The sequence below is a fragment of the Pollicipes pollicipes genome, unplaced genomic scaffold (genome assembly GCF_011947565.3).
Source record: "Pollicipes pollicipes isolate AB1234 unplaced genomic scaffold, Ppol_2.1 Scaffold_4740;HRSCAF=5597_pilon_pilon_pilon, whole genome shotgun sequence".
In the NCBI taxonomy this organism is placed as follows: domain Eukaryota; kingdom Metazoa; phylum Arthropoda; class Thecostraca; order Pollicipedomorpha; family Pollicipedidae; genus Pollicipes; species Pollicipes pollicipes.
In genome coordinates, this window is record NW_023596545.1 from 32,007,300 (window position 1) to 32,017,909 (window position 10,610).

Below are 10,610 nucleotides of genomic sequence, written 5' to 3' on the forward strand. Positions count from 1 at the left end.
CAGATGTCCTCATCTGGGGACTAGGGCATCTGGGTCTCGTGTGCTCGGAAGCACGTGATGTGTGTGTATGGATACATTACGGTCGCTCCGCGTGCTCGAGGCATTCTAACTGTAATCACAGCGATAGTGACCAATGGCTAAAAAATGAACCGGCGCAACGCTCTGCACTCATTTCATGACATGCGTGCCTCTGGCTTACCTAGATCAGTTCTTCTTGTACTTGTCCGTGAACTCCTTGACCTTGTCCCACAGTTCGGTGGGGTCGTCCACCCGGGTATCTGCAATCGGGACAGGACTGTGGGGGCATGCCTCCTTAAAAGGTGGCATGATCTGTGAAAATCTGTGAAAATTGGCTGGTAAACTGGAGGTAGAAAATGCGACGACCAGCCCCAAATGTGCGAAGTAAAGCAATCGCCGATATTGGGCATTAAGTGTGGACGATTGTAAGCAACATTGCATCAAATGAGTCGTTCGGCGCGGCGTGTGTTAAAGTAGACACACGCAGTTTTTTTGTAACGTCCCCATACAGTTTCCACCAAAAGGCAGTGGTACCGCCAGCGACGGGGATTCGGGATTGGCAGAGGTTACGCCACGGCAGATATGCGCGATTGGCCAGAGCAATCCTAGCCCCACGCACCGCATAGTTTTGCAGACGTAGACGCCCCGCGTACATGCCGGCACCGAAGGACAACTGGAAACGGAACGCGGTCGGTTAGCTAAGCTTGCCGCCGTCGACGCACATTGTCACGCAATGCGCGGACACGGGAACAATGCGCAGCAAGGAGCACTGAAATGCCAGGTTTGTCGCAGTGAACACCCGGTTGGTGGGCAGTTTTCGAATGAAATAAGCGTCCTCCGTGTTATCCGTACGGGTAACGGTACAGTAGGCTGTGAATAATCACTGCTCATTCTTTCGGACTGGGAGGGAGAGGTCAACGCAATAGCTTCCAGAATGCGTATGTATGGACGCCAAGGCATTACTGCGAACCCGCCGGGTTACCAGAAAATGGGAGCTCAGCGATTACGGGCAATTCAGCACAAAGCCGGACCCACCCAATGCGCGTCTAATCAGTGGCAGATTGCTTGGATCGGAAGGTCAAACACGCCAAGGCATACAGTGCTCTACGGGGGGAAGCGGCTCGCCGCGCAGGGACTATTTCGGGCCCAATGGTCAGCATCAAGCTCGAGCACATGGTACCACAACACATAGAGCCACTACAAAGTCGGTGATTCGCAGCGCAGCTGTAACGTAACGTGACACCACGGGCGCCTCGGATACGTGAACACATTCCTGTCACACCAGGACGACACAAGACGACGCCGACAGCAGTGCGGCCTCCTGACACCAGCCGACAATAGATCGAGTCGTTACACCGCTCAGCGATGTGCGTCTCCGCCCCGACAATGTTCACAGCGCGACGATGGCGGCAGAGGAAGAGAAAATGGCTTCTTACTGCGCCACCTACTAATAAATGGGCGGCAATGAAGCCGACCATGACCAGGTCGTACAGGAGGACGAGCATCCTGCCACGGCCAGGTCACCGTCCGTCCATGGTCTCGACGGGTCAGCACGGGTCAGCACGGGTCACCGGCGATCAGCGGTCGCTCCGCTGTGCGCTCGCGCCGGGAGACCGTCACAAAGCCGCGCGCCACAGTGGGCGGCAGCCGTTCTGACCCCGCAAATAGCCTGGCCGTCGGGCCACGCTGCCAGAAAATGCCCGCCGACAGCGCCCGCCGTCGGAGGGCGCTTCCGGCACCGCGAGTGTCTGGGGCTCGGTAATGAACCGGCGGACGACGTCCGGGGGTCGGTCCTGAACCGGCAGACGGCGTCCGGGGCTCGGTAATGAACCGGCAGACGACGTCCGGGGCTCAGTAATGAAACGTCAGACGGCGTCCGGGGATCGGTACTAAATCGGCAGACAGCGTTCGGGCCTCGGTACCGAACTGGCAGACGACGTCCGGGGCTCGGCACTGAACCGAATGACGGCGTCCGGGGCTAAGTAATGAACCGGAAGACGGCTCGGTACTGAACTGGCAAACAAAGTCCAAGGTGCGGTACTGAACCGGCAGACGACGTCCGAAGCCAGGTACTGAACCGACAGACGGCGTCCGGGGCTCGGTACTGAACTGGCGGACGGCGTGTGGGGCTCGATGTTGAACCGGCAGACGGCGTTTGGGGCTCGGTGTTGAACCAGCAGACGGCGTCCGGGGCTAGGGACTGAGCCGGCAGAAGGCGACCGGCGCCTTCCTTGAACTTGGTCTCCTGTTTCTTGTCCCTTTCCACCTCTTCTCTCTTTAGGCTGACCATCTCCTTAAACGACGTGAAGGAATGCGCTTTTGCTAGCATTCTTCAGCGCCAGGGTCCTCTTAAGAATGAACGATTCGCTTGCCCTCGATCACTTCTGCAGTTGGTGCACCCGTGGGTCAATCCTGCCCACCAATTGCTCCACGTCCGTGTTGTGCACGATCGCATCGTTTGGCATGTTGACCTGCTTCCCAACCGAGATCTCAATGGGGAACGCCTCTTCGTCCAGCCTGTATTCTCGTCTCCATTCGCCAGGGTGACGCCCAACTCCCACAGGACCGTAATAATCAGAAGCATTCCTCCGGCTCAAGAGCTATTGACACCACGGACTGCTGCACAGCTCGTCTGTAGCTTTCCTTCACAGCGCTGAAGAGGTTCTACGATACACCATGCAAGAACGTCTCATCCAGCAGGATGCAGGAGCTGTCCACGCCGCTGCTCTCCACGCTCGTGTAAGGTCTTCATCTCTGTGCACATCGCCCCAAGAGCGATCGTGCAAAGAACGGCTAGATGCGTGTCGAGCAGGGCAAACGCCGCACACGCCAAACTCAAGTCCGGCAGATTGGGCAGCGTATCAGTATCATTGGGGCTTTACAACGCACTCAGCTGCTGAGGCTACATGGCGTCAACTGCCTCACTCTGGCAGGAAGGGCGGAATCGCAGGGAATCGAACCCTGTACCTCTGGTTTCCCAGACGTGCAGTGGTTAACGCAGACGCCGTAACCATTACATTACCGGCACCCTGATTGAGCAGCTTCCTCACCAGGCCACTGTCGTGCCAAAGGCGATCTACCTGAGCGAAAGGCCGATGAAAGATAGCGGATTACCGGACGTTTGGGGACAGGCTCAGAGAACTGGTGGAGCGCGACCCCGCAAAAACTGCCTGTCTGACAGATAAGGTGGATTCCAGTTGCCTGAATTGTATGCTACCGTGGATATCTCAGACCTTGGTGGATTTAGTCAACCCGGCACCACTTGAGAAATCCCCTGTGTCCGCCACTTGGGTGGTTAAAAGAACACTCCTGTTGCTCGGGACCTAATTGTCGCACTCCACATGTTCCAACATCATTCGATATTCTGACTTTTTCACCATTGTAGCACTGTACTGACACCGGTCATATGCCTGAAGACGACGTCACAGGTCAGTTGACACCCAGCAAAGCTCAAGAAGATTGCTGGAAACTTAATATGTGGTAGACACCAGTTTCGAGGTGGGAGGGGTAATTTCGGAAAACGGGACAATGTTCCTGTAAAAGTTTCTTATTTTGGTCAAGGACGGAGGTTCGCAGATCCATTTTTTCGACTTTCGATGGTTGTAGATTTTAACATAAAGGCTACCAACCGGTAGTTGCCTGTGGTCTACAAGTGAAACCGCAGATAGAAGTCAGAACTCAATATTGGAGCGACACATGACGTCCAGAACTGACTGCTGATTTCGTATACGGCGTCCAAATGTTCGATAACGGAGGCAGCAGATGGCGTCAGGAACTGAGGAGCGAACTAGCAGATGGCGTCCAGGGTTCGACACAGAAACAGCAGAAGGTGCCAGGAACTGAGTACCGATCCAGCAGATGGCGTCCAATGTTTGGCACAGAAACAGCAGAAGGCGCCAGGAACTGAGGACCGAGGCGGGAAAAGATGTGCCCGCGCTGGTTGACAATATTAAATTACTGTACCACAAAAACGGTCGATTTTGTTCAGCTATATTGAGTGGGTCAGAAAACCCCATTAAAAGAAGTTTGCTTGTCTGCTTGCTTGCTTGGTGGAATGGAATTCATGAATTTCTGATGATCGTAGAGCAACATGCTGAGCAATTGCTCAATATAATTAATAAGTGATTTAACAGCACATAGGCTGTTAAGAATGCAAGAAATGATAAATTTATGTTCACCACCATACACTACATATAATAGAATATGTCTGATGCTTAAGGAATCAACTTTCCCAGCAAACACAATTTGGTGCAGGGACAATCTGACAAGGAAGTTTGTGACATGGATGAATGTCCAAGGGAGGAATATAACCTCATATTTAATTTATATGGTGCTTAATATAAATCAGTTATATGGGTCATCACATAGCCCAAGCACCGCACCAGGTGGACAGGACTGGTGCCGCACCAACTTCCCGGGCTTCTGGAAGATGTACGTAGCCAGGAACAGCCTCGACATGTCGCCGACCGAGAATCTCTGGGGCGACTGCCAAGGAGGAGCTCAGCAAGATGTTGCTGGCCGCTTCAGAGAACACCCTGTTCCAAACGTGCAAGCGGCGTGGCGGAGCGTCAGTGCATAGACTCTCGACAACCTGATGCCGGAGCGCATGCGACAGTGCATACGACTGCATGGAGATTACATTGACAAGTAAATCATCAGCTGGTCTCAATTATCTTCTCTGTTAGTTAGGACGACGCAACCGCTCATCACCTTCGGGACACACTGTAACTGACAAATGGATGGAAACATGAACAAGTAACCACGTTAAGCGTAGTTGGTGGCAAGTTACTCAAGTCACATTTTTTTAGAGACGCAAAACATTGTGCCTGATAAATGCTTGCGAGGAAAGCAAGAGTACAACACGTCTTGCTCCACCAAAACTTCACTTGTCCGAATCCAAGATGACGTACGTGCCGGCGGCGCGGGGATATCCAACTCTATAGAAGCTACTCGGTATAGAAACAGTCGTGATATCCAATAATCATTCAGTTACTGAATCCGTGAAACCCATCGTAACTTAGGTACATCGTAACTTAGGTGTTCTTAGGTATACTTAGGTGTCTCTGGAGTCACATTCCTCAGCAGTTAGAATTTAGTAATTTCGCGCCGCTTCAAGGTACTCAAAACGTTCTGGTCGGGAATCAAGGACCACTGCCACAATTTGTCGGAAATCTAAAAGGCGTTGGTTGCATTGCATCGGACAGGCTCGCATTAAAATACCGTCCCTGGGAGGCAGTGGTAAAAGCGTTGCCTTCCGGGTACTCATCATACGTGTGGATTGCACGCGTGGGGCGCGTGCGTTGGGGCTGTTGTGTCGCATAAAAGTCGCGGTCACGCGTTTCGCATCGATCCGCCGCGTGGACCGCGCTGCTGGCCGTCCGGCCGTCTTGTGGCGCTCCTCTCCGACCCGCCAGCTGACCCGAGGGTCAAGCGCCTCCGGGTGACTGGAGGCCGTGATCCGGGGCACGTCCTGTTACGGGTCGGTCCTGGCGTATGCTTCCTTTGCGTGGCGTGGAGGGGAGGGCCCTAGTCCGAAACATGCATTACATGACTGGCTTATTTCCATGTAAACGATGCACATTTTTAACTTTTTTAACGGGTTTAACGGTATTAATGCCAGAAGCATGCCACGTCAAAATCTACCAACAACACTTTCTTTGCCGCTTGCAGCCGCACAGACATTGCAAAAATGGCGTCACGCAATGTCGCTTGGGTCAGTATGATTTAGGATCCGTGGACATATTTCTGCTTCCGCCTTTTAACCACTCAATTTAAAGCTAGCGACCTATACACCTGCAACATTCTACTAGTTTCATCGTGCGTAAGTCAACGATTCAAAATGTGTTGTGCCTGACTTCGGTTTGTATTCAGTGGTCCACTTTAAGTTGTTTTGGCCACATCCTCTCCGAAATACTTAGCTCAGAGAGGTGGGAGCACATCAGACTCCGGAAAGAATGCGCGCGCGCAATGTACATAACTATTTACTACTCCTTGGAATGCACGATGCGTAAAGGGAGATGGCCTCCTGATGAAAAAGAAGAATGTTACCATGTTGCCGACCTTTCTGAACCACTGCTTGATACAGTATGTCCGGAGAAGAGATAGAGACCATGCAGACAAACTCTTGTGATCAAAATGATACAGCAAATGTGAAAAACTACTCAGTGTATCCAATCAATACAATGTATGCTTTCAATGGTGTGAAATCATACAGCTTACCAAAACTTAATCATTGCTATGGATGTAGATGCTTGAAGTTGATTCAACACCTGAAATTAAAACAGGGAGTTATTCAGGTCACTGGATGTTACCAGCCACCTACATGTTATTCATCATGTGACTGGCCACTTCTGTGCAAAACATGTCACCATCAGGTGTGTCAGCACATCACCTGGAAACCATCACCCTCTCGAGACAGGCCTCACTGATTGGAGGAACAACCTGTGGATCATGCATTTATCTGTATTTGGAACTGGACTGGATCTAAAAATATTATGTAACACATGTCAGGCCTGGACTACCAATATCAAATTGTTGGTCAAAACATACTAAAATTGATTTCAAAACATGATGGGTTGATGCATTCATTGTGATACACATGTCAACACAAGTTTTGACTGAACTGAACCACAGCTATTAAACAAGGTGCATCCCATTGGTAGTTTTCAAGTTGCCAACTGTTCAAAGCATTTTGGGGGTTAAATATTATGTTTATTATCTTCAGCATGCTAGCAGAGAGCTTATAGATGTTAGACAGATGGGTGTGCTAGACAAATACCACCTATCACAGGGTTCTCCATGATGGCATCATTTGCATCAACCCCACCAGAAAACAGCCCTAGTTAAACCAATATGTGATATATCATGGTGACCTGTATGAGCCACCCATAAGAAATGCTGGAACAGGACATTTTGCACTGTTCCCTCTCTAAGCTTAGCATTTCATTGGAAGGTATCTGGAGGTACAATGCATACTCTGTACAATGCATTCACTATAAGCAATCATGCTGGATACCAATAAACACTTAGCTGAGAGTTTTAAAAAGGGATCATATTAATGTGACTTACGATAATGAGATGTCTCTAAAGGATTGTTTTGTAAGTACTGTCTGGTGTACAGTGTCTTAATGTTATCAGTTAAGTAATGCATATTGCAGCATAAGGTACCATTGTGAACAATGACCTGGTTTGCAGCATAAGGTACCATTGTGAACAATGACCTGGTTCTTTGCAGAATAGAGCTAGAGGTGCACAACCAGCCACACAGCTATGAGGCTGTCAAAACAAAAAGACAATGGCATCCTGATTCAAAGGTTACATAACAAAAATTTCAACATCATTGGAAACCACATTTAACCTCACAAATACAGCATTCAGTCCCCTCCTTCTGTTGCGGCTTTAGTTTATGCCTCATCTCGCCCTCCCTCCATGTGTAACGTATTATATGGGCAGGCCCCATACACCAGAAGGTAATGCATACAACTGACGAACAACGCATGAACGAACTTGTTCTGGTCCTAGGGTGCTACGGTATGGTAATACCCCCGCACTTAACAAGAACTCATTCCGTAAAAATCGGCTCCTTTTAAGCCGAAGGCACCGCCGACGCTCCGTATTCACCTACTTCGATGAAAGTAGCGAAACTGAGGAATACCAAGAATCGTGGTAAGACCGTGGTGTACACTTGGACCATGACGCGACATTCTGTTATTGCTATCGAAACATAAGCGCCGTTTCAGAACTCACGTACAGCTACCAAATTTCAGTAAAAGTTTTCAACGTGTAGGTAACAGATTACGTAAGTTGTTCGGCGCATCAGCGAGGAACATTATTCACTTAGATAAGAGGTTAAAAAAGACCGTGTAAATTGACTGATGAGTGCATCTATTCTGAACAGGTCCTCTGCTTAAATCCAACACGTTATGGATGTACACAAAATGCCGCTTTTGTGTAAATCGATTCAAATCCGAGCAATTTTATACATAGACACTAGTGTAGATACCCTTTGGAGTACATGTACGCAGGCAAATTGAACATGCGAGCAAGTTAAATGGATCTGCGTGGATTTACACAGAGGCTCTTTCTGTGTACATCCAACCGGGAGTGGATTTAAACGGACGAGCTGTTCTGGTAAGATGCAATCATAACCTGTTACACACAGAAGCACCATTATGTGTAATTCAACTCGCAAGAGGATTTAAGCAGAGATGTTCTGCGTTGACGCACTCACGATGTGATATACACGAAAAAATGCTCGGTCTAGATCGTGACGTCGAGGAACTATTCAACTAGGTAGGGAGCAGCCCAACCAATGACCTGAAATCCCCCTTGCTCAGTAAACTACGAAAGCCTCCCCCTCCAGTGAAAACTTTGTTTTTCCGACAGTTCACGCCCGATCGGATCTTCGAAATAGTCCAGGGAGGGGGTGGTAGATGCATGCATTGTATGTGAGATCAAATATTATAAGGTGAGGCGGCCGTTCTTAAGGGGAAAGAAGAAAACAAAAAATAAGCTAGAGGCCTGTTTTGAAACGTTAGACAAGCCAGATAGGACCTGTCAGACATTTAGACGACGTACAGACGTGTGTGTACCCCCTGTGGTTTGTGTATATATACATATATATATATATATATATATATATATATATATATATATATATATATATATATATATATGTCTATATAGGCTATATGCTGGTATGGGTATGTACGTTCCAACGTTCTTGCCGTTGCAGACGGGACCGGTCAGCAAAATGACATTGCATGCTCTATATCTTATTTTTACGTGTATACGTCTCTTAGCTGGAATGTGATCAGTATAGTTGGTGGGCCAACATCTGGGCACGGATATTACCAGCAGGTGCCTTTCATGCCTGCGACAGTTCTGCTGGATTTTATTCTGATCGGTTCAATTTCAGGAACAGTTGCGGCCGTAAGTCAGATAAGACAGACCGCGTAAAAATGCTGCGAGTCCCGCAGGCAGGGTCAGTGCAAAATGTATAGCTTCGCACATGGCGAACGTGACATCCCGCTAGTGACATCCGATTGTAAGTGGAATCTATCATAGAACCGTGGGGTCTGTCGGCTTTGGGTTAAGATGCTTGCGTTGACGACGAACGCCCTGGGGAAATCTTGGAGGCATGATTTGTCCCTTGGTTCTCTCCGTGACATGACACTTCATGGGCCTAGGACGCAGCTGATCACTCTTAGTGCACTCATTCAACACTTGCTGCTGCGGTTTTTCCGAGTGGAGGACAGGGCGGTGCGGGGCAGATAATGGGAACAGCTTCACATGTGTCCCCTTCTTCGTTTCACCGCCCGTGCTTACTTCCTCTGGTTGCCGTTAGATTGTGATATCGAGCAATCTTTTTACAGCGCAGCTTATCACGACGGTCTGAACAAAGCATTGCCCAACCCAGTCTATATCACTCAACACCCATCCTATCATCACTGAAACACGGACAATACGCAATATTTTTAAAGCCGATGATTTGTCACTGGGACTAAACCACGTACCTATCTATCTATAAACATATATATATATATATATATATATATATATATATATATATATATATATATAATATATATATATGTGTATATATATATATAATATATACCTATATCTATATCTATATCTATATCTATATCTATATCTATATATACATAAACCACCGTACTTACCACGTACGTACTCACCACGTTCGATAATTAACTCATGTATTATTGAAAAAATACATAGCATTATCATGCACAGACAGTGGTATTGTCGTTTGGATCTTTTTAGACACGGACATGCACCCAACTGTAGCCGGATAATTTCCTTACCCACCAACACACCGGTGGCATAAGACACCGCAGTCGTGCCTTCTATATTTTTACGATGGATCAAAATGTGCAGTTTAACTTTACACGTCCAAAGCAGGGCGCGCAACTAAAACTGAAAAATGTTCATTTAAAACCGGGTCCTGTGCCGCAAATGTGTAAGATGTCTTTAAGTGCTGTGAAATAGCATGCACGTTCTCGATCTAATTTTTACGTTTCCACCTGAAATGGTTGACTGTCAGTAGTTAGTTAAGTACCTAGTGGTATGTGCGGACGTCCTGTCTCTGTGCACAATGATTTACGCGCGTGCCTCCAGCGGTTCATGATGCCGAAGTCGTATCTCTCCGCCGCCGAGGTCCGCGGCGGCCAAAAGCAAACGAGTTAACTCAACACTTGCTGCATGCATGGCCACCGAACGTCTTTGGTGCACTTTCAAAACTATGCAGTGCGGACCGGTGACACTGGAATGCAGTACTTGACTGGTTCCGTAATAACACGCAGCATTAAACGACCCCCGTTTTTGATCATGCGGCGTGCAAAAAGCCCGTGTTAAAGCTCAAACGATGGCCTTCTGCTCGGCTGTCGGTCCGTTATCACGCGCCTTCTTTTACAAGCCGGAAATTCCAACCCTTTCATGTTGTTCACACCTGTATTGTTTTCTGTTTATCTACCAATGCTACAATCTTCTAAATTACTCAGTTCCAGCCTTATCCACAATGCACAGTTTGACATATATCCACTGCTACGACATGCACAAATGTGCCGATG

At 48.3% G+C, this 10,610-nt stretch overlaps 1 long non-coding RNA gene across 2 annotated transcripts; it reads right to left on the reverse strand.

Annotated features, from left to right (window-relative positions):
- Nucleotides 1-651: 651 nt before the first annotated feature.
- On the reverse strand, nt 652-7,725 carry LOC119099530 (uncharacterized). 2 transcript variants are annotated; one of them, XR_005094395.1, is made up of 3 exons: nt 7,643-7,708; nt 6,238-6,287; nt 652-691 (listed from the first exon to the last, which is right to left on the reverse strand). It is a non-coding gene; the product is annotated as an uncharacterized LOC119099530 (long non-coding RNA). The 2 variants fall into 2 exon arrangements; XR_005094394.1 differs by having other exon boundaries at nt 656-691; nt 7,639-7,725.
- Between the last annotated feature and the right edge of the window lie 2,885 nt (nt 7,726-10,610).